The sequence below is a fragment of the Myotis lucifugus genome, unplaced genomic scaffold (assembly GCF_000147115.1).
Source record: "Myotis lucifugus unplaced genomic scaffold, Myoluc2.0 scaffold_42, whole genome shotgun sequence".
Lineage (NCBI taxonomy): Eukaryota > Metazoa > Chordata > Mammalia > Chiroptera > Vespertilionidae > Myotis > Myotis lucifugus.
In genome coordinates, this window is record NW_005871090.1 from 1363043 (window position 1) to 1391004 (window position 27962).

Here is a 27962-nt window from a genome sequence, read left to right on the forward strand (position 1 = left end):
GAGGGCTTCCCTCCCCCCCCCCAGCCCCCCAACTGCTTTGGCTCTGGCCTTCCACTCTGTTAAGCCAGAATTCCAGGAAATGGCAATAATGAGCGAGTGTCCTTGGAACCATAGCTTTCAGGGTCTCTTGACTTCTGAGCCACTGCAGCTGTGACAGGGAGTTACATCCTATATGTGCTTTAGCGACTCCTTCCTCAGCTGAAAATAGTGGTGATAGAAGACATGTCTCCCCAAGGCTCCTTAGTGATTTTAATTCTAGTTCTATACCCACTGCAGTGTTTTAGATTTTCCAAAATGATAAGTCCAAAATGATAAGGGGCCAAGGGTCAGCTGCTTGTTTTGTAAAAACAGGTTTATTGGAACAGCCACTCCCATTTGTTTAGGTATGGTCTCTGGCTGCTTTTATGCTACAATGGCAGAGTTAAATAGTAGCAACAAAGACCTCATTGTCTTCAAAGTCTGAAATATTTATGTATAAATGCTGATTTCAGTATATAAATATATCTCGTGATGCCCATAACTAGTATCAGCTTTATTGGACATCACAAGTATGCAAAAATCCCTCTGGACACTTCCTTCTTGCACCTTGTCAGAGCAAACTTTCAATGAAGTTACCTTGGGTTAAACTGGCTGCAAGGGCGGGTGAATTAGTAAGGCCAAGGCAAGGTCATTTCCTTTGCAAGTGGAAGCAAGAAATAGACATGACATATAATAATCTTAATTATGGACTTTTATCCATTAAAACACAAAGCTTTAATGAAAAGAAAATAAACTTTAGTAATAAATTACTGTCAAAGTGTCAAATTAATATGCATGGTGTCTACCTCTGAAAAGTTTATGGGTCCATCCCCTGCTTTGAAGGTATTTTTAAAAGTATATAATGCTGCCAGGTTTCACTCCTATGATTTTAAATTTTCAACTTGGGTTCCAGCAAAGCAATAATATGAAAGGTTCCTGCCTCATTTTCTCTCTCTGTAGATCATTTCCTTTGCTTCCTGCATCTGTTTTCTTGGATTAGTTAGGTATTATACCAAAGTCTAAATGTCTTTTGGCTACAAAGCTTGCTCTGCTGCTTCCCTTCCCCCCAGTCCACTTTATTGTGGGTGGGAAAATTTTTGTTGAGAGGGCTTGATTAATTAGAAGGGATTCCTGGCGCTCCTAGCTATGGCAGCCTGGGAAGATTACAGAGCCTGGCTTAGTGACAGGCCAATCTGTATTTAGGAAAAACTCGGACCAGCCAGATTTCCCTGGAATGTGGACTGGCTTTGTCTTCTTCCACAGGGAATGTGAAATGACCCCCTCCTCTTCCTTCCCACCCATTCCAGGAGACTCAAAGCTTTAACTTTTGCTGTTGATAGTTGTCCACTTTTTATTAGGGGGTGGGAGTTGGGATGGGGTGGGGAGCTGGACTTTTGGGGTAGGAAGGGTGAGTCATTTTCTAAATCTAAAATAACAGGTTTCAGATTTTATTAATGTTAATGAGGAGAGGAGAGATTTTACATGTTTAAAATCTCCCTGAATCTTTCCTATTTATGTTTTTCTTTCCACTACTTTGTAGCAATTATAGTTTTATGTTCTGCTCTGAATTTCAGTTAACCTTAGTCTTTGCATTCCTTAGAACAACCACAAAAAGAGAAATATGCACGAGAATTGACAGTGATTTCCCCTTTATAATAAAAGTAAAAGTGAAGAGCAATGCTTTGAACTTCCACGGAAAGAAAGTTGAATAGCAAATGGGCTTTTGTCTTGCTGGTTTGCCTCAATGAATGACTTCAATCCTGTGTCTTAGGTTTTCAGTTACCTAAAGGGGAATGTGATACTGATTTTGTCATCTGTGCTCATTTGAAAATAGATGCATTGATTTTGTGTATTATTATTGAAAAAAGATTTATGCAAATAGTTTTCTATCAGTTGAGTTCTAGGTAATGCCTTTCTACTAAATTTTAAGACAGTAAGACTGACATGTCCTAACAGAATAAGTCATAAAAGTTTTAAATGGTTACACTTTGTACTAGAAATGAATTTGAGGAGTGTGCAGTCTTTATCCCTAAAACTGTTTTTACAAAGGCACTTATTTGTCTTTGTGAAACTTTTCAAAGTGAAAGAGGCACCTCTGTATTTCTTTTCCCAGTAGTTAAACTGTTCATATTCCAGTTCCTTCTTAATTCTGTGTGTTCCTTGGAGAGGTTTAAGTTTTAAAGACATCAGGATCAGTAAGAGTTTGCTTAGTGGTTGATGACATGCTCAAAATAAAGTAGGCTATTTTTTTCCCCACTTTCTGTTATCTGTTCTATGACTTTGAGCAGGCTGGAAACTGTTCAACTAAATGTATGTTGATTACCTGGTAGAATTGAAATACAATTCATAATAGTTTACCAACAGTTACCCAGTTAATTCTGCCTCAGGCATAAAGCTTCTCACTCAATAGGGTGTTTGCTCTGAGTGTTGATAACTTTGAAACGAAGTTCTTGTTGAACTTGAAATAAAACTTCCTTTTCCAAGTATTCTCTCTGCCTGTCTGGCCAGACAAGCAATTTTCTGGGCTTTATTTTTTTACTTCTTTCCCATGTGTATAAGCTCATCTATTCTTTTTCTGCATGATTAGCAAGTGTTTAAGTACAGCCCTGGCTTCTCACTCTGTTTTTTGCTTCAACTTGCTACTGGCCACCATGAAGTCTCTGCCTAAATTGATCCCTAAAACCTCAAACCAAGAATTCACTTTGGTATAGTTTTCTTCTAAACTGACTTTTGCTTTGAACGTCTTGGTACTATCCTCACATATCCCGGGCTTGCCAAATTATGGTGTGTCGTTGTTCTGTATTCATAATCATCTAATTAATGCACCCACCCTTTGTAGAGTATCTTGGACTTGCTGCTTTTCCTTCATTACAAATGCAGCCTTTAGCATACTTCTTGCTTGTATTTCTGCATTAAACTCTATGCCTTTTTTATCCTGCCATTTTAGTTCATCCAGACAAGTGACAGGATAATGTTTCTTAACACCTTTTTCATCATGTTGCTTTCTTGCTTACATGCTCAGAGTAAATCCTTTTGTTTAATCAAATCTAATCCAGACTCTCCAGCTCAATTTAAAGCACTCTGCAAACTATCCTCCCCTCTTTAACTTTGACCATGTTTTCAACTTGGAACTTGGGAACACGGCCCACCTATTCCTATGAAACTGGTGCATTTGCCTTTCCTGCAGCATATGGCCTGTGGTTTTCTCTCTTCCTGTTCTCTTGCCTTTTTTTTTTTCTTAGTCTTTGCCCATCAGCTTTGTCCAGGCTTGACCAGTGACTCGATTTTCCTTTGATACATGATCCAAACTTTTTCTACATTTATTACCCTCTCACTTTGTTCCTTTACCCATTATGTGCAGCTTATGTTGTCATATTTTAGATATATTCTCCAGTTTCTACACACACGTACATAAGCTTTTACAACATACTGTCCCAGCCACATTCCCTGAGAAAAAGGACTTGTGCTGCTGCTTTTGTATTTCTACAGGCCTTGTGTAATCTGGAGCATTTTGTGAGGTGTCAGAACCCCCCGCTTTTCTTATTACAAAGTTGAGAAGTTTCTTCCCTCATGGTTCATGGAGAACAGGGAAGTCATTCAGGCTTAGAATTATTTTTTACTGGTCTTTTTTCAGTTCCAGACAGAGAATGTTGTGTAATCTTCAATTTGTGGTATATTTCTTAAATTCTTTTTTTATCTGAAGCTATTTCTCCTTTTAGGAGTCCACAGTTCCACTTTGAAAATATTTTAAGTAATTGTTTTGAAAATAGCTTCTGTTAATGGAAAATGACAATGTGTAGAATTTGTGTCTCTATGTCCTTTAGGAAAGTAAATTATTTCAGTATAATAATGTTATTTATTTGGCATTATTATGTTTTATCTTAATTAACACTTTACTGTTAGACCTTGGTACTTTAATTTTTCCAACATTCATAGAAAGCATGTACTTTGTATATTATTAATTTATTCTAGAGTAAAAAATAAATTTTAGCCAGAAAGTAGACAGGATCTCTCACAGATAAGGGAACTCAGTAAGTTCCTTGGATTTTCTGTGAGGGCTGTAGAGGGCGTCATTGTTCCATGTTTTGTAAAGTAAACGCAGACATTCTGATCCAAGGAAGCACAGCAACTGAAGTGCTTTTTAAATTGCTGGCTCATTCCTAAATTATCCTGATATCCTAAATGCCTGTGTTTGTTTGCCTGGAAGTTGTGTGCATGCTCTCATCCATAGCCTGTTATGCCTGTGAATATTTAGATTGCTCTGTCTGACAGTTCTTACCAGGAAACAACACCATTAACTGCAGCAGGAGAAAACAATCACAACAACCCAGACTATCCCAAGTGGCCTCAGAGAAGGCATTCTCAGAGTGACACAGACAGCCTCTGGCATTCTTTCCTTTCAGAGTCAGGAACCAGAATTGATGGGCTGAGAGTGAGGATCCCCCTTTCTCCTTAGAAAGCTTTGGGACCCCATCCCAGCCCTGGTCCTAGCAGTCAAGGCTGTGGGGGACTGAGACAAGTTCTTGCTGTCAGTGTTATTACAGTTACTGCTCTTCTTCCTCAGCTTTCCTTATTGTTATCATTACTGTTAGTTTAGGGGATGGGAGGTTAAGAATCAAGAGGCGGGGTGGGGACTGACAGAGTATCCGTGCATTGTACAATCCCTGGGAATTCCATGGAAATGACATTCCACTGAAATAGCCTGTGTGTGCAGCAATCCATATGTTAGCCAAATAATGTAAAAATATGCACAGTGTCCACCTACCTCCTTCAGATGCTTCTCTGATAGTAACCTTGGAATATCCATGATTAAGTAATATTGGAAACTAGGCCACTGTGTGTATGTATACACTACTTTATTGCATGTGACAAATGTGAGTAGCATGTGACAATAAATTCTGATTTTAGGACTAGTAGAAACATCAAGTAATGAGTTCTTTTTTAAAAAGTATTTTTTATTGATTTCATAGAGGAAGGGAGATGGAGAGAGATTAGAAACATCAATGATGAGAGAGAATCACTGATTGGCTGGCTTTTGCATGCCCCATACTGGGGATCAAGCCTGCAACCCAAGCATGTGCCCTGACCAGGAATCGAACCTCCTGGTTCATAGGTTCATGCTCAACCACTGAACCACACTGGCTGGGCAGGTAATGAGTTCTTAATAGTGATCCTACACATTCACATAGGCATGTGTGAGCTAAGAAAGAATGTTATGCTGTTTGATTCACAAAGGTAAAGTATCATATAGGTTCTGGCAAGGCATGTGCCAAGCCTAGCATCACAGTTCTCATTACCAGAAAAATTCACTACATATTTATTTTAAAAAATCCATGTATAAATGGACCTGCGAAGTTCAAACCCATGTTGTTCAAGGGCCAACTCTATATTTTATGGATTAATGTTGAGATCATGTGCAGTTCTCAATTTCTGTGACTCTCTATATCCCATTCATGTTGCTCTAGGTTTGTTTTTTTCGTTTTTTATAGTACTTGAAAGTTGGATCATCAGGTTTTTGAGGAAAGAATTCTAGAAGATGGGGTTAACATCAAATTTTTAATCAGGTTTCCTGAGTTCACATTGTAATTTTACTTGTGGAAACTATATGACTTTGGGTGAATCCTGTTACCTCTCTGTGCATCCATTTCTTCAATAATAGCACTATATGTTTGACAGGGTTTCTTGTGAGCATCAGATTAATAATAAAAGACATACTGCTCTGAAACTGTTTGGGGAAATAACATTTTATGCATGTTATGGGCCCTCAGTAATTATTTTATGGTGACATTCTGTATAGTATTAGAGGGACTTGGCCTTAGCATCTTATTTGGTCTCATAATTCTTTGGGGTGAAGACTAGTCTAATTCTTTTCATGTGGGAGGTGTCAATTAGCAAATCTTCATTTTATCCCTGGCATGCAAGGCCCTAGGTTAAGCACTAGACACAGACAAGGCTGATGATCGCCTGTTTTTATCCTTAGGGGGATTTGCAATGAGAAATTAATGTGTCAAATTTTAAATAGCAGTAGGTTAGGGGAACAGAGATTCCAGAGTGCCCTGCATAGCTGAGTCGTAAACAAATGAGTACAGTAATTTTGTTCAGATCTGTTTCCCAATTGAATGTTGTGGCAAAGCCATAGGCATCAATCTGTTGGGTGCCCTATTTGTGTGTCAGTTTTCTTAGTGGGCTACAGTTGCAGGTGGCTGGGGCTGGAAGTCAGAGGGTTAGATGTTAGTCCTTGATATTGGTTCTTGACTATGGACAGGTCAGTTAACATCTCTTGTGTTAGTGATCTATAGCTGTGTTACCAGCCTTTTTATAATGTTATGGGTCAGAGATCCAGCTGGTTAGTTTTTCTGCTTTACACGGCATTGACTGGGGTCACTTGCTTGGATGCATTCAAGTCACTACTGGGCTAGAGAGCTCAAGAAGACTTCACTCACATGTTCCATTCTTCTCCATGATGACTTTGTCTCTTCACAGGTTGTCTTGTCATTCAGTAGAAGCTAGCTTGAGCTCCCGTATGGCATAGTGTCTGGCTTGCCCAGAGAACATGGGAGTGAAAGCTGTGAGGCTGTGTCTGGAACTGGCAAACTGTTTCTTCCACCATATTCTTTGGTCAGTAAGGAGACCTAGGTCTCCAACAAGGTCAGAAGGAAAGGAAATAGGTTCCACCTCTTAATGGGAGGAGCCATGTGCATATACCAAGGAGAGGAGGAATTGTTGCTGGCTGTCTTACTATAGTTCTTTTATCTATTAGATCGTTCCTTTATCTATTAAATGAGGTTTTGGATTATGGAGTCTCTTAGGACCTGCCTAGTCCTACATTTCTATAATTTTATGAATTTTTATTTGAAGATTTTTTTTTTGTATTTTATATAGTAGAAATAATTTGGAGGTAGAAAGGCCTGGATTTGAATCAGGGCCTTAACATTGACGTGCACTTTGGGAAGTGACAGTTCTGAGCTTTTGCATCCACGTTAAATTGGGTTAGCTGAATAATATTAATATGAACTCACTTCTTGGATTATTGTCCATTTTAGCAATGAGTCATCACTCAGAAAGTGTTAGTATCCTTCTCCTTTACCTTCCTTGTTACCTGATTTGAGCCTTTTCATAGACAACAGTAGTGGAAGACATTACTTGCAGTTCTTTTTATTTAATACTAATATGAAGGTATTCAGGCAGAGCCATGGGCCCCAGAGAACATCACCCTCAGGGCTTCCAGCAGTGTTTCCTGAAAGTGCCCGGTTCCCATGGAGGCCCAAACCAGATCTCTGTCCCTGAGTGGCTCAGCTGCTGTCTATTCTTTTGATTGTATTGAGATTCTGCACAGAATATAACTGGGTTCTAGGAGGAGCATAAAATACATTGAAAACTGCTGATGTAGTCCAGCTCCTTCATGAACGGATGAAGATTCCTGTGGAGCAGAAGGTGAGAATCTGAAAAGTTGCCCAAGAGAACTTAGTACCTTATTTAGAGACATAAGAACTCTCCTGGGCCGAAGTCGGTTTGGCTCAGTGGATAGAGCGCTGGCCTGCGGACTGAAAGGTCCCAGGTTCGATTCCGGTCAAGGGCATGTACCTGGGATGCGGGCACATCCCCAGTGGGGGATGTGCAGGAGGCGGCTGATCGGTGTTTCTCTCTCATCGATGTTTCTAACTCTCTATCTCTCTCCCTTCCTCTCTGTAAAAAATCAATAAAATATATTTAAAAAAAAAAAAGAAAAAAAAAAAAGAACTCTCCTGGGCTGGTGCTAGTCAAGGCTTTTTGGAGGAAGAAACAAACCTGTGCAAACTCCCAGAACTAGAACAGAGTACTTTATAAGGGAGTGGGAGTGTCCCAGAGTACCTTGGCACTGAGCTTTGTGAGGTTCTGGAGACAGCTTCTGGCTGCCCATGGCAGCTCCACTGTGGGCCTCTTCGAGAGCAGGGCCCTGGTCTCTGAGTATTCCTTGTCACTCTTTCTCTGCTGGCTTCTCTCCGCTCCCCTGTGCACATTGTATGTCAGGTTGGCTCCTCACCTTTCAATGACATATTTTACAAGACTGCTGTACCTTGCCCCAATAAGCAAACTTCTGGAGGGGACTTTGCTCCAATGACTATAGCACGGGCAGTGTCCCTTAGTGCACAGATGCCTCTCTGTGCTCATGCCCACTATTGGGCATGGCAGTTGTCAGAAAAAGGGGCATAGGTTACCCCAAAAGTTAATACAGCAGTGTTTTATGGTTTAGAGACTTGACTATAAAGTTTCTTCTTGGCAATGCCACAGACAGGCCTTCTTACAGAACATAATAATGAGTACCTAAAGTTTGTAGGGAGGCCTCAGGGGCATCCAAGAGGTAGCTGAAATAATCTGACCCTTGAGAAGGTTCTCTCGGTTACTGGAGATGAAGATGCTTATGATTACTGCTCTACTTAACAGTTTGCAACTTGTTTTATTGTTGGTGTGCATGTTGAGGCATTTGTAGGTTGCTCACATTCTTTAGTGTGTATATGTTATGGTAATTAAGCCATAGTATTGCAATAATCAGGAAAAGTATCAAAGAGCATGTCATTCTACCAGAATTTCTGAATATCTACCCTATAGATTACCTTCAGAGTCAGGAGGGGACCCAGTCTTCAGTAGCATCAATCTGACATTGAATCTTAAAATCTGAAGCCCTGAATGCATTCTAGCAAGTCACTAGTCAGCTATGAGTCTGCATATTTGATTTTGACTCAGCATTCCATTTGTACTTCCTCCAGTGTGTGAAATTACAGAAACTTCATTGTAGCTTTAGTATTTTTAATTGTCACCAAGTGGTGCTGCTAGCCAGTATGCAAAGTCTTCCAACAGCTGATGAAATGCTTACTTTTTCAAAGATGGCCCAGTGGAATCAGATGTCGCTGTATCAGCTCCAATGCTGCATGAGTCTGTTTCACTTCCCACAATGACTGATTCTCCATCTGCCATGACAGTGCATTCCTGAGCTGCTGCCCCCTCACTCGTGGTGACTGGAATGTTTATTTTTAGGAAAAGTTAAAATTATCCAGAGAAGGGTGTCTATAAATTTACATGAATCAGCCTCTCTATGCAGGGATCATGGGAGAGCTGTGTGTATAGACTTAAAAAACTCTTTATGGAAAAATGAAAAATTATTAAAGGGGAGGAGTATAATGAACATTGATGTACCTACCCATCATCCATCTTCAATATTGAGGGCAATTTTAAATTAAGTAATTTAAACCAGTTAAAGGCCAGTTTGAAAAAAGTGAGGGGTACCACGTGACGTTGACATTCTTTAAGCGAATTTAAGCTGAATTTTCCAAATTTCAGCACTGTTAGTAATTCTCCTCCACCAATCCAAAAGAGCCTTAGCTCTTTCCTTTAGTCTTCAGTTTAAGTTCTAAGTAATATTATTAGAAGTATAATAAGAGATCTTATTAGGGCATTAATGTGAATTTTCACATGACAAAGAGTAGTCAGTGAAACTTGATTTTGGTTACCTAGGTTCTGAAGAGACCACCAGTATGCCTTAGATTTCTGATTTTATTTTGCAGGGAATTCTTGTTGGGGTTTTACACAGTAGTCAGATGGACCTCATCACTGTTTCTACCTTTGGGCTCTTGATTCTTTTTCCCCAAGCTGGGGATATAAGTGTTAACCTTTATAATATTGCTACATAAAAAGTGTCTAACCCAGTGCCTGGCAATTAGTAAGCATTTACTAAACTTAGCTATTAGTAATCATTTACTAAACTTATAGTAAATATACCAGCTGGGAAGCAAACCAGTTTTAAGATTATGTAGGCTCCCTCCTATTCTTTTCAGGTATTTCATTTCAGCTGCATATGATGTGAAGTTCAAGTGTGTTATGATTTTATTTTAATTATACGTTCTCTTTTAAAAGATCTTGTGACAGCCCAAGAGGGGAACTAACATTTACTGTCTACCTACTAAGCTTTTCACATATTATCCTATTTAATATGTGTTTTTACACATCCTGTTTAATTCTCACAGTACTGTTAACTACACCTTACTGTTGGCAGGTCATGGATATGAAGGGCAGTGAAGTTGAGTATTTTGCTCAAGTTGGAAGTAGAAAATAGTAAAGTTTTCAAGCCTAGGATCTTTTACTGAAAGTTGTATACTTTGATGAAGATTGAAAATGCTAGCTGCAGTCTTATAAAGGGACTGGTTTATAATTGCCCTTGTCCAATAATGATTTACTTATTAGTGATTTATAATTTTTAAAGTTTTATTAACTATATAACTAACCATATTAAAACACATTATCTTGGGAAGTAGGCAGGGCAGGTGTATTGGTTAAAGAGAGGGTCCTGGGACCTACGATTCTTCTTCTTTTATTGCCCTCAAAAAAAGTCTTTTAGGGGAAAAGATGCATTGAAGACTGTTAGTCAAAGGTCAGTTCTGGGCCCCCTTGTCCTTTGTAGAACCTTAATGATCCATGCTCTTCTGAGGCTGGGTGCCCCTGTCAAGGGAGAGATTCTTGAGCTCCTTTGGCTTACCAAGTGTGCTGGGGTGAGAGTGTATGCAAAGAGGAGACTTGAGAGAAGGAAGAGGGGTCAGTCCTGGAGAAAAAGGCATGTTACCTCCATAGTCAGGTAGAAGCAAGAGAAAACCACCCAAGTACTAGAATTAGGGAAATATATACTTCCCCTGACTAAGGCCTCTGCCCAGATCTTGACCTGGTCTTGGGGTTGGAAGTTAGGGAGACCTTGACAAGTGGGTAGGACTATGGTTACTTCCCAGGAAAGTTGAGGACAATCTGGGTGGTCAGCTACTGTGGATGCAAAATAAGAATCAATGCCATATAACTTATAGACTCTTTGTAAACTTCTTCATTTACCCCATTTGGGTAAAAAAAAATCTGAAACACATAACAAAACAAAAAATTTCCATATTCTCACTCTCAAATTCCATATTCCTATTACTTTTAACATCTTGTAGTATTCGCTCCTACACTCTTATTTTAGAAACATGCAAACGGACTTGTTTCATAAAAAATTGCCAATTTGCATTATGAAGAATTCAAAGGTGACAAAATATCATTCCAAATCTATTATGGAAACAACTCTTGTAGCATTAGGTGAACATCGTTCCAGATGAATACTATGGGTATATCCTGTGTACAGACAGAATGATTATAGCAAAAGCTAGAAACAATTTTGTTAAATAATGGATATTATAACTGTTACTTTAAAAACATAAAATGTATTTTTATCTTTTATTTAAAAATAATTCTTTATTGTTGAAAGTATTACATATGTCCCATTTTTTCCTCCATCCAACCAACCCCCAGCCCCAGGCCTTCAGCACCCTATTGTCTGTGTCCATGGGTTATGCATATATGCATACAAGGTCTTTGGTTGATTACTTCCCACCCTCGCCCGCCTTCCTCTGAGATTCCGCACTCTGTTCCATGCTTCCATGTCTCTGGATCCACTTCATTCATCTGTTTACTTAGATTCCACATATGAGTGCGATCATGTGATACTTGTCTTTCTCTGACTGACTTATTTCACTTAGCATGATACTCTCCAGGTCCCTCCATGCTGTCTCAAAGGGTAAGAGATTCTTCTTTTTTATTGCTGCATAGTATTCCATGGTATAAATGTACCACAGCTTTTTTATCCACTCATCCACTGATGACACTTGGGCTGTTTCCAGATCTTAGCTATTGTAAATTGTGCTGCTATGAACATAGAGGTGCATACATTCTTTCTGATTGGTGCTTTGGGTTCTTAGGATATATTCCTAGAAGTGGGATCACTGGGTCAAATGGCAGTTCCATATTTAATTTTTTGAGGAAACTCCATACTGTTTTCCATAATGGTTGCACCAGTCTGCATTCCCACCAGCAGTGTACTAGGGTTCCCTTTTCTCCACATCCTCACTAGTACTTGTCATTTGTTGATTTGTTGTGGATTTTTATCTTAATAGTTGAAAAAGAAGCTGAATTGAAATGTAAGAAATTGTTGAAACTCAAATATCTTTTCCTCATTAAATTTTATATCCAAAAAATTATTCTAAGATAAAAATGGCTTATAAAATAAACATTTTTTTAAAAAAATTAAATTTCAGTCTTAGTATTGATTGACCCCTTGCTCAGAAAGAGGGGAACAACACGAAGCTAGTGGCTACCATACTTAATAGCACAGGACAAGAAAATGAATTAAAAAACTGAAATACATAAAAATATCAACAAAAATTGGGAAGTGAGAGGACAGAAGACAAAGGATAAGGTGTTGTTCAGTCTTACTAGCCAGATTTCAGGTACTCAGTAGCCACAGGTGGCTAGTGGGATAGTGTAGGTATTGCAGAAAGTTCTCTCAGACAACACTGCTTTGTCAGAAACAGGCTGTTGGTGTTGTGTTTCTTAAATTCTTTCATGTTTGAGAATGTCTCTTTATATTCGAATGATAAGTTGGCTTATATTTTCTTTCCCTCAGAATTTTGTTGTAAAATTTTTAACAGTGTCTCCTGACATTGAATATTGCTCTGGAGAAATGTAAAGCTAGCCCAATATTTCCTCCATTATATATAGATTGTTTTTTGTCTTTGGATACCGAAAATATTTTATAAATATCTCTCAGTGTGAATTATTGTTGCATCAGTTTTTTTCTGGAACATATGCTGCTTTGGTCTGAAAATTCTGCTCATTCTTCATTCCAGAGAGATTCTTACATCGTCTCATATCTTGATACCCACTGCTTGTTCCATTACTTAAGTTGTCTACTTCAGGGATAGGTCCCTCAATTAAATTATTTTTTTTGTCTTCTATATTTATTGCTATTCTCTAATTGTTTTAATTTCCCAGTTCCTTTTATTTTTAAAACTGAAAAATGATTACCAGACCATACTACCATGATATCCAAACCATAGTAACATGATTATTCAAACCTTTTCACTGTCAGTAAATCAGTTTTTAGGATTGTCAGTTTCTCATCTGTTTTATTTTCACTTATTTGTTAATCCCAAAATGATATTGATTTTGATTCTCAATTTGTTTCCTTATTTTCCCCACATTAGGTATCTCAATATTCCTGTTCACCAAGTTACCCAAAATTTAGCAGCTTAACACAACAAAAATTTTCTGACTAGCAATTTCTATGGATCAGAAATATAGGCATAGTTTAGCTGGGTGCCTCTTGCTCAGGTTCTCTCATTAACACTTCAGTCAAGGTATCAGCTGGGACAGCAGCATTTTCAAGGTTTGATTGGGGGAGGATCTGCTTCCAAGTTCCCTCACGTGATATTGGCAGGAGATCTCCTGTGCTCACTGGTTGTTACATGCAGGCCTCTTCATAAGGCAGCTCATGACATAGCACCTGACTTTCCTCAGAGAGAGCAAGAGAGGGTGCCCAAGGTGGAAGCCAACCTCAAAACCTAACCTGAAAATGACATTCCATCATTAGACGTGAATTATTAAACCCAGCCCACATTCAAAGGGAGGGGATTATACAAGAGTGTAAAAACCAAGAGGTGCGGATCATTGGGCCCATCTTATATGCTGCCTGCCACGTCCTCTTTTTAAAAAAAAAAAATATTTTATTGATTTTTTACAGAGAGGAAGAGAGAGGGATAGAGAGTTAGAAACATCGATGAGAGAGAAACATCGATCAGCTGCCTCCTGAACACCCCCTACTGGGGGTGCACGCAACCAAGGTACATGCCCTTGACCAGAATCGAACCCGGGACCCTTGAGTCCGCAGGCTGACGCTCTGTCCACTGAGGCAAACCGATCAGGGCTGCCACGTCCTCTTTTTTCATTTTATTTTGTTTTATTTCTGGTCTTTGGGCTCTTGAGTTAATGAGTTTTCTCCCCATAGCTCTAAGTTGATCTGTTACCTGAAGCAATGAGTTGTTCCTATTTTTCACATGATGTTTCATTTGGGATATGCTTTTGCATGTTTGTTCCTTTTTTATGTTGTGCGTTTGATAGAAGCATAATTAAGCCATGCCATTTATTTCAACCTTGGTCTTGTGTAGCTCTGTTTATACATTCTATTTGCTTTGCTGTAGTATACATGATTTTTTTTATATTCTTCCTTTATATCTGAGGCTGGTTTAATTTCCCTTCATGCTACAGTTTGAGAACTGGGCAGTAGAGCCAGTTTACTTCTGTGTAGCCATAAAGGATGGTCTCTGGAGGAAGAAGGCTCACTTGAGGTGAGGAGGTTAAATGCCAGAATCACTGGATCATCCTCTCATCTGAGGTCCTGTTAGAGGTCCTGTGTCAGAGTTAGCTCCTGGTTGGGGAGGAGTAGGGCCAGGGATCTGGGCGGGATCTTCTGCTATGGGCATGCCTTGTTGTTAGCTCAGTCTCCTATTTCCCATAGTTCCTGGAAATAAAGAAAAGCATAATTGCTGGAGTGGGCAAATGTACTGAGGGAACTTTTGGGGGTTATGGAAGTACTCTATAACTAAATTATGGTGACATTGAACAACTGTATTAATGTACTAAAACTCATCACACTAGAAACTTAAAACATGAATTTTATTCTATGCAAATTAAAATGTAATAAAACTATTAAAAAAATGTATCTGTTTGGTATGCCTTTTTCCAGAATTAGAGGTATTTTAAGAATTTTCAGTATGGTAATGTGATGATTCAGCAGTTCCAACCATTTATCATTCATCTTTACTAATTCATTTAGAGAACAGGTACTGCCATGGATAACTAATACTAAGAAGATAGTTTTATAATTAGTCTGGAATGATTTTGTTTATTCTCGTTAGATCTATTAGCAAAAACCATGGTTATCAAGAAGGCTCTATAGTATTGATTGGGTGATATGTAAATGAAAAAGACCTACCTAAATGTTGTAAAAATGAAATTAGATTTTAATTACTTCCCAACGATTCAAAACACACCGTAGCAAAAAGGGGAAAAATTAATGTTTTCTTAAAAATATTCTGTGATGAGACAAACTTTTATTTATTTCATTCTAATAGTATACTATAGACCAGTGATGGCAAACCTTTTGAGCTCGGCGTGTCAGCATTTTGAAAAACCCTAACTTAACTCTGGTGCCGTGTCACATATAGAAATTTTTTGATCTTTGCAACCATAGTAAAACAAAGATCTATATTTTTGATATTTATTTTAAATATTTAAATGCCATTTAACAAAGAAAAATCAACCAAAAAAATGAGTTTGCGTGTCACCTCTGACACGTGTGTCATAGGTTCGCCATCACTGCTGTAGACTGTAGTAGAGTGATGGTCTTTAAATTAAAAGATAGATATTTTCTTACTTTTTACAGCTGAGTAGTATTCCATTGTGTAAATGTACCAGAGTTGTTTTATCTACTCATCTACTATTGGACACTTGGGCTGCTTCCAAATCTTGGCTATTGTAAATAGCGCTGCAGTGAACGTAGGGGTACATATATTCTTTTAAATTAGTGTTTCGGGTTTCTTTGGATAAACTCCCAGAAGTGGAATTGCTGGTTCATAAGGCAGTTTCATTTTCAATTTTTTAAGGTAACTCCATACTGCTTTCCACAGTGGCTACCACTGTACATATTTAATTCATAACTGAATGAAAGAATAAGTAAGATTTAGTCCTTATCCTCAAGAAAAATATATTCTAGTTAGGAGACTAAGCCATGCACATATGAAAAAGATAGCTAGTAACACAGGCCCCATGTAAAATCTGAAGTGTTCACATTGTCCACATAGTATCTGAGGAGGAAGAGGAGGAGGTGGTGACTAGGACTGGTCAGAAAAGCCTGTGGAGTTATTGGTACCCCAGTGGGTATACTGAATCCCTGACCAATAGCAGAATGTACTTGGAATGCTGCACACATAAGCACCGAGGATAGGAATGAAGATGGCTTGTGTGTGGGACTATGAAGAGAGAGGACTGACTGAAGCTGAGGGAAGAACTGGAAATAGAGTTGACTGGAAAGAGTGGCTTCAAATTGCCCATGAGCTCTTACCCCCAAAAGTAGAGATTGGCTTTCTTTTGTTGGGCATCACGGAATCAGTGGGTTCTTGAACCAAGAAATGATTAGATAACATTTAGCAAATTCACTGTTAAAGTTATTGATTGACATGTGAATAATTTGGCTTTTTTTTTGCATCTCTTATGTGCAAGAAACATATATATTTAAGAAGGTTTGCATATTTGGTTGTTGCTTATTCTTTTTGCACCGTAAGCAACATAATTATCAACTCATTTTTTATTTTACTAAATAGGGAGTCTAACACAGTCTTGCAAATAAGACAGAAATGTTTTATTTGAAATGCACAGGCAGAAATTCATTGAGTGTGTGTTGTATGTAGGATACCAAGTCCCATATAGTTCAGAGGCAAAGAAATACCCCTCCCGGGGGTTGGAGTTAGACGATTAGAAAGGTAGCAGTGAGATGCTGCTGGAGTGGAGAGGAAAAAGTTCTGGGAGAGGAACTGAAAGGCAGATGACCTGTGTGCCAGGCACTTTCCATGTGTTTTCTTTTAATCCTTGCAATTTCCCAGTAAAAAATTTAATGCCTATACACAGAGGAGAAATGAGGCTTGGGGGGCTGATGTGTATGGACATGCGCATTACAATCATAGGTTTGGATGAATTTGCTGATAGAGGGAATGCTGGTAGGAAAGGTGATTGGGTCTTATAAAATAAACCAGTATTGTTGTATCTTTCCTGGGATAAAATGATCAGGCAGAGGTGTAAATAGTGCCGTTCAATGTTACTGTTTACAAAATGTTAAACTCTGAGATAATTAATAGTCCTTTAAATGGTGTTTAGCATCAAGCTAGTTACACTAAACATTCAACCCTAGTGTTTCTCAGAACATTTAAAAATTGCCCTTTGAAAGGATTCTAGACTGAAAAACAATTCTATTGGAATGGAGTAATGCCTGAATCTCTATATTCAAACTTACTTTGTTTCTTTTGAATAATCAAATGAAAGGAACAATAAAGTGTTGATTTAGTTCGCTTCATCATTGATTTTGATTTCACTTCAGTGTGGGCCTTAGTGTCCTACTTAGCAAAAAAGTTTGGATTAGTGCAGCCCCACGCCCTTCCAGCCCTGACTGAACTCTTTGTCCTGTACTGTAGAGAAATATTTATTCCTTAAGGCAATAGCTCTTTGAGGGTTAAAAACAACAACAGCAAAAACAACATCCAGGCTAATTCTGTCAGCCCTTAATTATTCAAAAAATGTTTGAAACTGTAATAACTTGTTAGATCTTGTGCAGTAAAACATAATTCCCAGTTTTCCAAGGCCAGCTGTAGATCAGGATCCTTAATGGAAAAGGGCGGGGGTGTGTTTGTTAAGGGGCCACTTAGGGAAATCAGTTCCATGTAATTGTTAGTACAGTTCTTTGGATAGACTTTTTTATGACTCAGTAATACAGATGTCATTAATTTATAATGGAAAAATGGTGAGACAGTATGACAATTATCTTCAGACTCAAGAATGCTTAGGCAGCAGGGTGATGATTGAATAGTTAGAACAGAGCCGCTGCAGGATGCCACTACCAGGATGAAGCACTAACGAGAATGAACCGGGGCGTCCTTGCCTCTGACCCTGCTTAGTTAATTAGCCAGCCACTGGCTGTGTAACTTGGGTGGCAGAAAGAAACCAGGGCCTGTTGGGAGTCCAAGGCCCTTGAGGGTTCTTCTCACCAAAGGAAATTCTACGCGCGTTTCCTTTTCTGGGCAGGCTAAGATGTGTAAGAGGGTTGGGCTTGCACAAAACAGGAGAATAAGTTTAATTTGTTCTTCCTTCAGTTATGTTTCCATATAATCTCCTTCTCTGAACAGTAGACACTTAAGAGGTGAGGGCCAGCCTACTACAGAAATATTTCTGGCATTTTTGTGAGGGAGGAAGGTAAAATACATTGCTGAACATTTAGTGATCAAGTGGGATGATGTTTCCCTTTGCTTATTTTTGAAGGTGTCATTGGCTTTTGCAAAATAACAGTTTATTGTGGTGGGAGAAGTCATATCTGACTTTCTAAGCAGGGCCTGTCATCTCTGGACCCCACAATGTGCAGTATGTGCCAGTAGCAGGGAGAATCTTGTAAATAAGAAAGGCTGCTGGCATGGAGTTGGGGGACCTGGATTCTGTTCAGGTCCTGAACAGAGTTCTCCCATAGTTCTTGTTATGTGGGTTGAATTACTCCCCCCACCCCCCACCCCCCAAAAATATGCCACAGTTCAAAGTCCCAGTACCTCAATGTGATCATTTTTTGGAAATTGGATCTATAAAGAGGTTATTAAGTTCAAATGATGTCATTAGGTGGTGGTAATCCAATATGACTCGCCACCTTATATAAAGGAGAAATTTGGGCATAAAAATACACAGAGTGAAGACTATGTGAAGACACTGGGAGAAAGCTGTCTACAAGCCAAGGAATGTCTGTTGCTACCAGAAGCCAGGAGTGAGGCATGAAACGCCCTCAGAAGGCACCCACCCTGCGACATCTTCTTTTTGGACTTCTAGGCTCACAAACTGTGAGACTATGCATTTCTGTTGTTTTAAGCCACCCAGTTCTGGTACTTTGCTATGGTAGCCCCAAGAAATGAATATAGGCCTGATCCCCCCCAAATGCCACAAAACTTGGAGCTAACCTCTCAGTGTTCTAGACTTCTGCTTCCTCATTTGTAAAAGAGTCTTAGAGTAGACGATGTCAGGACCTTCCTGCTGTAAATTTGATGATTAATATTTCAAAAAGTACTTTCCAGCAAAGTTATTGTTAAATTTCCTAATATAGCTAAAATACACAAAGAATACTTTTTTTCAGTTCCCATTTTGCTCTTTTCATTCAGGAGTCATTGGTGATACTTCCTTTAAGTTAAATATTGGGCAAGGCTGTCTCTTCCAAGTTGACACACTAAACAAATGACAGCATGTCTAGTCCAGTGATGGCGAACCTATGACACGCGCGCGTGTCAGAGGTGACAACGCGAACTCATTTTTTTGGTTGATTTTTCTTTGTTAAATGGCATTTAAATATTTAAAATAAATATCAAAAATATAAGTCTTTGTTTTACCATGGTTGCAAATATCAAAAAATGTCTATATGTGACATGGCACCAGAGTTAAGTTAGGGTTTTTCAAAATGCTGACACGCTGAGCTCAAAAGGTTCTCCATCACTGCCCTATACAATGTACAACCAAAGTACATTATCACTTAAATGCACATAGATATATTCTGGTTGGGGGTTAGCATATTTGGGGTGTCATTTCTTCCTTAGGTTTCTAGAATGATTTCTTTTAGACATCTACAAGTTTATTCTAGTTTTCCCAAAGGAACCTGCCACATAGATACAGGCCCCTCAGGTATTTATTAGATGCCTCCCTTCAGTAAACAGTAGCACTCCTGTGCACCGTGGAGTGTTCTTCATACCAGACTTTGACCTAAGTCAAGTCAAGGTGTTCATGGAGTTGTTCTTTTTTGACTTGTTGGGTCCACTGATGCATCAACATTAAGACTGCATTTGGTGTTATCCTAGATGAATAGAGTGAGGAAATAGTCACTCACATTTTCATCATTATCTTTCCTTATAAGATACATTTGAAATAATGCTACCTTTGGACCTTCTCTTCTTTTCTTAGGTTTTTTTTTCTCTTTTCCCTTAGTTCCTATATTAAGTGGTAATTTTTTAAAATATACTTTAAGCTTTTTAAGAAAGATAAGTAATCCTATATAATAAAGTCCTAATATGCAAATCGACTGAACAGAGGAATGACCGGTCACTATGATGTGCATTGATCACCAGGGGGCAGATGCTCAATGCAGGAGCTACCCCCTGGTGGTCAGTGCACTCCCACAGAGGGAGCACCACTCAGCCAGAAGCCGGGCTGATGGCTGGCAAGCGCAGCGGCGGTGCCGGGAGCCTCTCCTGTCTCTGTTGCAGGCAGGTGGTAAGGAGTGAGGGGTCCCGGACTGCGAGACGGATCGGGCCTGACTGCTGGGATCGGGCCTGACTGCTGGGATCGGGCCTAAGCCAACAGGTGGACATCCCTCGAGGGGTCCTGGACTGCGAGAGAGTGCAGGCTGGGCTGAGGGCTCCCTTCCCCGCCCCATGCACAAATTTTGTGCATCGGGCCTCTAGTATAAAAATACCTTTTCTTTCTTAAAAAAACAACAACAAAAAACATTATGTATTTGATTGGAATACAGAAAGGAAATCTTTAAAACATGTTAAATGAAATGTTTGATACCACTTGCCTTCTATCTGAGGCTCTCTCATGTTCTATTTTCCTCAGATCTCTTTTATATCTTCTTCCTTTACTAGAATATTCCCTCTCCTCAATCTGCTAGGACACAAAGACCAAGGGGTCAGTCAAATTAAGCCTAAAGAGAGATTTTAAAAACAGAATTGGATTAACCATGGTGGAATGTGGCTCAATGGGCCTTCATGGTTCTTTCTATTTTCTTTGTACCCCTTAATGAAAGGGATAGAGAAATGGTTAACTTGAGGACCATATTCAGCCAAAGTAAAGGTAATAATTTTAATCACATGTTTAATGAAGCTTATCTGGTTCTTCAAGAATTACTGTGCTATCTTCTGAAGATGTTTTAACACTTGCAGTGTTTTCATCCAAGATGTCTCACCCTTGGAAATCAGTCTGATTTAAAATTTTTTCCTTCTTAATTCTACCCCACCCATTTCTCTTTCATAGCTTAGAACACAGGGAAGGGCCTAAAAAATGTCCTTAGTGTTAATATTCATTTTAAAGAGGCTCCAATGAATCACTGTATGGATTATAAAGAATGGCACACCTTAGAAAAGTATCTCCGTGAGAAGTTGAAAGAAACGGTCTCTATCAAGTGAACCTAAGAACATCTTGTGTTTTGAAAGGAGATACGGAGCAGGGCACATGCCCAGGTTGCAGGCTCAATTCCTGATCAGGGTGTGTGCAGGAGGCAGCCAGTCAATGTATCTCTCTCACATCAATGTTTCCTCTCCCTCCCCTTAGTTATCCCCCCTCCCCCTCTCCAATCAATATAAACATATTTTTAAAAAGTAGTAAAATCATATTTTAAAGATTAAAACTTTCTTTGTGTAATGATATGCATTCATTGTTTATGACTATTTATAATTTTATTTTGTTCCTGAATAAAGTATAGTAATTAAAATATTCCATTTTTGGTTCTATGCCTGGTCTTTGTTTATCCTGGTTCTAGGCCTCTGCACTGGCTTCAGCAGAACAGTAGTGACAAAGAAGATGTTCAGCTAATTTGTCCATGTGGTTTCCTGTAACATTTTCTCCTTATGGTGTCAAACTTGGATTGAAAAAAAATAAAGCTGCCCCCTTTAGATTAAGATTCACAGTCTCAGAGATGCTTCTGGCTGGTCACATTGGTGGGGCTGGTCACTTACGTTGTGAATTTGCCAGCTCTTTTAATTCCAGTGCCTTTTCCCTGGAGACCTAGCGTTTTGGCATTTTATTTCTTCCTTTGTGCCTTTTCCAAAGGACCCAAAAAGAATGGAAGGACTTGAAACCCAACCCATCAGTGTTGCTATCAGTTAATAGATGTTGAAAAAGTTTGGTGGGTCTGCAGTTTTAAATTATTGACTAATAGTGCCTTAGATTTTTCATTGCTATTTAGTTGTTTATTTTAAAATGTTTCTGTCAATTTTCCTTCTTCCTGTGAACATAGCTTCTCCTGGAAAAAGTCCAGTTTGCATTCATTATTTGATTTGAATGCTCTGATTCAGTGGCTTTCAACTTGTTTTCTGCTGTAACACAGATGTCTTTCACATGCCTCAGACATTCACAGGGGTGTACCCAGGGTTATGCAGAGCTCCAAGCAAGCTACTTGTAATTCCACCCCTTTCTTTCCCATTCAGGACGGTATAGTAGAAAGCAAGCGAAATAGAATGTTTGGTAATGTTGCTGTCAGTTGGCTCCATTTTTAAAAATAGCAAATCCTTAGACTTTGGCACTTGATTATTGCATTGCTTTAATCATTTGTACATTTAATGGACTCTTAAAAACAAATTACTTATATATGAAATGCTTAATAAAATGGTTAGTGACATGAGGAACTTATACTCATTCTCCAATTTGGACATTTCATAACATTTTGCCAAACATAGACAGTATCTATCATTCTCTTTAAGAAAACGAAAGAATTAATGCTTTTATATTTTCTCCTATTTCTCTCTTACCTTCTCTGTGTTTTATATTATAATTTTATGCAGCTAAGCTTGTTAATGTTTACCCCCTGTAATTATGGCATTGTTTGATCTTGTGTAGATGGATTTCATGCTTGACACTAGTCCCTTCACCTTTACCACACCTTTGTTTACCTCTCATTGGGCTAGAGTTATTCACGTAGAATAATCTTCAAGAAGGGCTCCTGGATACCATCTTCCCTGAGAGTTCTAGTTTTTTCCTTTTTGACATATACCTTCCTGTTGTGTGTATTCTGGACCAGCAGCTTGAATGGGTATAATGTCTGGCTCTATCTTTTCCTCAGAGCTTTTGGACTTTGTCCCATTGTCTTCACCATTAAATCTCACCAGTGTGGCGAGATTTTAAATCACTTCAGAGTTCCCCCCAGCAGCTGGATTTTTCTGTGTGTATTACTGGAGAATGCCCAAGTTGTAGATTGAATTTATTTTGGTTCCTTCTATTTTATTTTTTAAATTTGGTTCCTTCTTAAAAATTTCATATAAAGGTATAAAATTACATACAATATCACTTTAAATGCATGCTATACGTTTTGATAATGTAGTACTTTCATCGTTGTTAATTTTGTGATTTTCATGGTTATGTCCTTTTTAATTCCTGATTCATTAGGATTGCATCTTAAATTTCTCAAACAAGTACTTTTTAAGAACATTTTCTTTTATTCTAATTTGACAGCCTACATTATGGTTAGAGGATGCAATCTGAATGTTAGCAATTGTTGGAAATTTGTTAAGACTTCCTTTCTGACCTGGCAGTTAGTCGGTTTTTGTAAATGTTCCTTGTATAATTGAAAATAATCAGCATTCTGCATTTATTGAATGCAGGGTTCTATTTAAATGGCAAATCATGGTTATTAATTTTATTACTCAAATATTCTGTCTGATTCTTCAGTTTCTGATAGTATCTCTCACTGTGGTAATGGTCTTACCATTTTTCTCCTTATAATTCTGTTGGTTTATGTTTCATATATTTTGAAACTGTGCTGCTAAGTACAAATAAATTCATGATTGTTTTATTATCATTCTGTATTTTTTCTATTTTTACCATCAAATATTAATCTTCAGTTGATAATGGTATTTCTGTAAGATGATATTTTATTTGGCATTAATATTCTTATCAGTTTTTATTTTGGTTAAAATTGCTAGGCATTGCTTCTCCTATTTTTCTTTGCATCTTTTTTTATAAGCAGCATATAGCTTTTTAAAATTTATTTGTTTTGTTTGCCCAGTATAATAATCTATACCTTTACATTGGTTACACTTATTGCAAATATTGATATATCTCGACTTGTTTCGACTACTGCATATTTTTGCTTAAAACTTCTTTATATCTTCCCCTTTTCTGCTTTCTGCTGAACTAATCAAAACGTTTAATGTTTCCTTCCCTTTTGAAGCCCCTTTTTTCTGGTTTGAAATACAGATATAGTAGTTCTATTCATATACAGTTATTCATAATTCTTTGTATTGGATACTTAAAATAATATCCAGCTATAAGCAGCAGAAAATTCAACTAGGGAGGCACAAACAGATAGGAGTTATTTTTCTTGCACAACACAAAATCTGGAGGTGGATCTGCCATCTGGGACTCAGGCTCACTCCAGCTTTCCAGTCCCATCATTCTAACTTATGGGCATTTCCTAATTCTTGCTGCTTCGTGGCTGCAGGCTGGCTGCTGCACTTCCAGTCATCACATTCATGTACCAGGCAGGAAGAACTTGGGTAAGGGCAAATAGGCAAAGAAAGATGTGTGTACACAGGAGTCCCTTTTTGTCAGAAAAACAAAGGCTTTTCTGGGAATACTACCTAAGGGACTTTCATCTTGGCCAGAATTGTGCCCTGAAGCTTTCATAACTGGAAGGAAACTGGAGAGAAATTGAGAATGGGGTTTGAGGTCCGCCCATCTACAATGACTCTCGCTCATGTTTCATTCTAAAATGTTCTAACAAATCCTAAAGTTATTCAGCATTTCTATCCTTTTTGTATATTTGAGCACAATTTAGTACATGTTATTAAACACTGGACAACTTCCACAGTTTTTTAATACAAAATGAATTAATTGTTTATATATATATTTTCAACTAGAAGGTATTTATATGAGTGTGTGTGTGTGTGTGTTTCATTTTAAAAAATCAATATCTGACCTGGCTGGTGTGGCACAGTTGGTTGGCTGGTGTGGCACAGTTGGTTGGGCGTCATCTTGTGCAGCAGGAGGTTGCTGATTTGATTCTGCAGGCTCGATCCCTGGTACGGGGTGTGCAGGAGACAGCCAATCGCTGTTGTGCAATCATATCAATATTTCTTTCTCCCTCTTCCTTCTTCTCCCTTTTTCTCTTTCTCTCTAAAAGTCAGTAAACTATTAAAATCAATATCTTGACTCATTGCTTCAGGTATCTCATGCCTTTCCTCTAGTTCACTGGTTCTCAACCTTCCTAATGCCGCGACCCTTTAATATAGTTCCTCATGTTGTGGTGACCCCCAACTATAAAATTATTTTCGTTGCTATTTCATAACTGTAATTTTGCTACTGTAAACAATATGTAATTATATATGTGTTTTCCGATTGTCTTAGGCGACCCCTGTGAAAGGGTCGTTCGACCCCTAAAGGGGTCACAACCCACAGGTTGAGAACCGCTGCTGTAGTTGATCATTATCTTTTAAAAGTCTTTTTAGGGAGAAATTTTGGGTCTGTGGGTTATACATTGTTTTAACTATTTGATGTCAAACATGCCTTTACTCTGCATTGTATCTTGGATGGTACTTTATATGGGTATGAAATTTTAGGTCAACCATGATTTTTCCATGAGCATTATTAAGGTTTTAGGTCAACCATGATTTTTCCATGAGCATTATTAAGGTACTGTTACATTGCCTGCTGATTAGAAATCTTCTATAAGACCATGATAACTTTTAAGCTTCACAACTTATTTTAATCCGTGATATTTTCTGGTGTCACTACAGTGTATCGAGGTATGGGTTTATCTTTTGCTTTGTACCCAAAGGTGTTTTCATCTGAGGAATCATTTCCTCAATTTTGGAACATTCTTCACCATGTGTGTTTGTGTGTGTGTGTGTGTGTGTGTGTTTTGTTTTTTTAGTTTTTTTAAACCATTCCCTCTATATTCCTTTACTGGAACCCTTATTCCAGCCTTTTTGCAGCTTTTCAAATTGTCTTCCATGATATATGTGTTCTTCGAATATATGTGTTTATGTTTCTCTTTCTCTGTGCTATGCTCTGGGAACTTCCTCAGTGCTGTCTACTAGCTTACTGTTGTTAATTTACTTCAATCCAGACTTCATACTGTCTACAGATTAAAAAAATATATATTGTCTAAGATTTCTAATTTGTTCTTTTGGTATTTTTTTGTTTCGTTCTCTATTATACTTTAATATTTTTAATGAAAACTGTGCTTTTATTTATCTCTTTAAATTTCTCAAACATACTTATTTCTAAGTCTACTAGACTTTTTCAGAAAATTAATTATTTTTCTTTAATTTTGTTGCCTACTTTTCTTAACATTAGAATTCCTCATATATTTTGGAATTTTGATTTGTAGCCTCATTTTGAATGGGTGGCAGTGATGGCTTCTTCTTCTTCTTGGTTGCTTAATTTTCCTTCATTGCTCTCTGTATGAAACCCTTACCCCTAATCTTGCATTTTCTAAAAAATTGCCTCTTCTGCCTGAGAACCAGCTCTCTCTTTTCTTGGCTTCTCCAGCAAGGATTCTAGAAGCAGGTCATAGAGTATGTTTCATTAATTTCATGTTTTAAAATATTTCAGATTCAGATACATCTATAATTCATGGTAAAACCATAATTTTAGTTGGCAATATCATTTTCTTAGTGGTATGTAAAATAATAATATACCTTATAATTGATGGCATCTTAGATTTGTGAAATAGGTAATATAATTTCAAACCATCTGTCCTGCAGTGAAATAGATGTTAATCTATTAGCTGAGCCAGTAGGTACTGCTGTTCCACTGCCAACGTTGTGTTTGTGTTCTCCTGACTCCCTATAAAAGCAGCTAATACCCTAGTCAGTGGTTGGCAAACTCATTAGTCAACAAAGCCAAATATGAACAGTACAATTATTGAAATTTCTTTTGAGAGCCAAATTTTTTAAACTTAAACTATATAGGTAGGTACATTGTTATTAACTTAATTAGGGTACTCCTAAGGCTTAGGAAGAGCCACACTCAAGGGGCCAAAGAGCCGCATGTGTCTCGAGAGCCGCAGTTTGCTGACCACGGTGGCCTAGGTCATCTGCTAGCATTTTTCTTCCTGAGTAGTCCCTCCCCAACCCACCCAACCCAGCCTCAGGAGTTCTCTCTCCCATTACTCTGTAGGAATGAAACTTCCCACTGCTCATGGAGCAGGTCCATGCCTTTTACCCCACCTCTTGCTTATTTCACACCCATTTTTGGCTCATGATATTATTGTTATCTGAGTTTTGAACTTGGCCTTATTTATCAGTCATAGTTTCTGGATGGTTTTAAAAAATTAATCATTGCCGCAGGTATGCTACAAAATTAGAACTTACTGTGTAATCTTTATGTAAGGTTCTTTGAAACTTGAAGCAACTTTTTTTTTTTTTAGTCAGAATTCACAGTTGAACTTTGCACCCTGTTGTGATTAAGGCTATGTTCCTAATTCTCAGGATTCATATTTTTATTCCTTTATTTATTTATTTATTTATTTTAAAAAATATATTTTATTGATTTTTTACCGAGAGGAAGGGAGAGAGATAGTTAGAAACATTGATGAGAGAGAAACATCGATCAGCTGCCTCCTGCACATCTCCTACTGGGGATGTGCCCGCAACCAAGGTACATGCCCTTGACCGGAATCGAACCTGGAACCTTTCAGTCCGCAGGCCGATGCTCTATCCACTGAGCCAAACCGGTTTCAGCTATTTTTATTCCTTTATTTTTAAAAAATAGTTTAATTGATTTCAGACAGAGGAAGGGAGAGGGAGAGATAGAAACATTGATGAGAGAGAAGCATCGATCAGCTGCCTCTTGCAAGCCCCCTAATAGGGATCAAGCCTGCAACTCGGGTATGTGCCCTGACTGGGAATCGAACCTGCAACCTCTTGGTGCATGGGTTGATTGGTGCTCAGCCACTAAGCCACACTGGCCAGGCTATTCCTTTTATTTTTTAAAAAGAAATTTTATTTTTTATGATTTCAGAAGTCACAAATGTATATTATAAAACAATTTGAAAATTTAAAAATTCAAGGAAGAAAATGAAAATAACCCATGTCTTAATTAGATATATTACTCTTAGCGTCTTGTTGTCTTTATTAATATTTAACATAAATCTTTTTAAAATTAAAATTAAGATCATACAGTAATCCTGTTTTGTAACTGTCTTTTTAATTTAACTAGTAGTCGAAATACAATATTATATTAGCAATATTAGTTTCCTGTGTACAGAATAGTGATTTGTCATTTTTATACCTTACACTGTGATCAGCCCACTAATTCTAGTGATTTTCTGTCAGGATTCACATTTTCAAATGCCTATATCAAAAATTTTTAAGTTTATTTTTAAGTATAGTTGACATACAATCTATAATAATCTATAATAATAAAAGCATAATATGCTAATTAGACTGGACAGCCGGACGAAGCCGGAGCTGTGAGGATCATAGGGCCTCTAGTATTGTATAAGTTTCAGGTGTACAGCATAGTGATTAGATATGTATATATCGTACCAAGGAGTCACCTTGATAAGTCTACTATCCATTTGGTACCATATGTAGTTATTACAATATTAT

At 38.0% G+C, this 27962-nt stretch overlaps 1 protein-coding gene across 1 annotated transcript in view; it reads left to right on the plus strand.

Annotated features, from left to right (window-relative positions):
* Positions 1 to 27962, plus strand: part of SLX4IP (SLX4 interacting protein) — a 183194-nt gene that overhangs the window by 20951 nt on the left and 134281 nt on the right. The window lies entirely within an intron of this gene.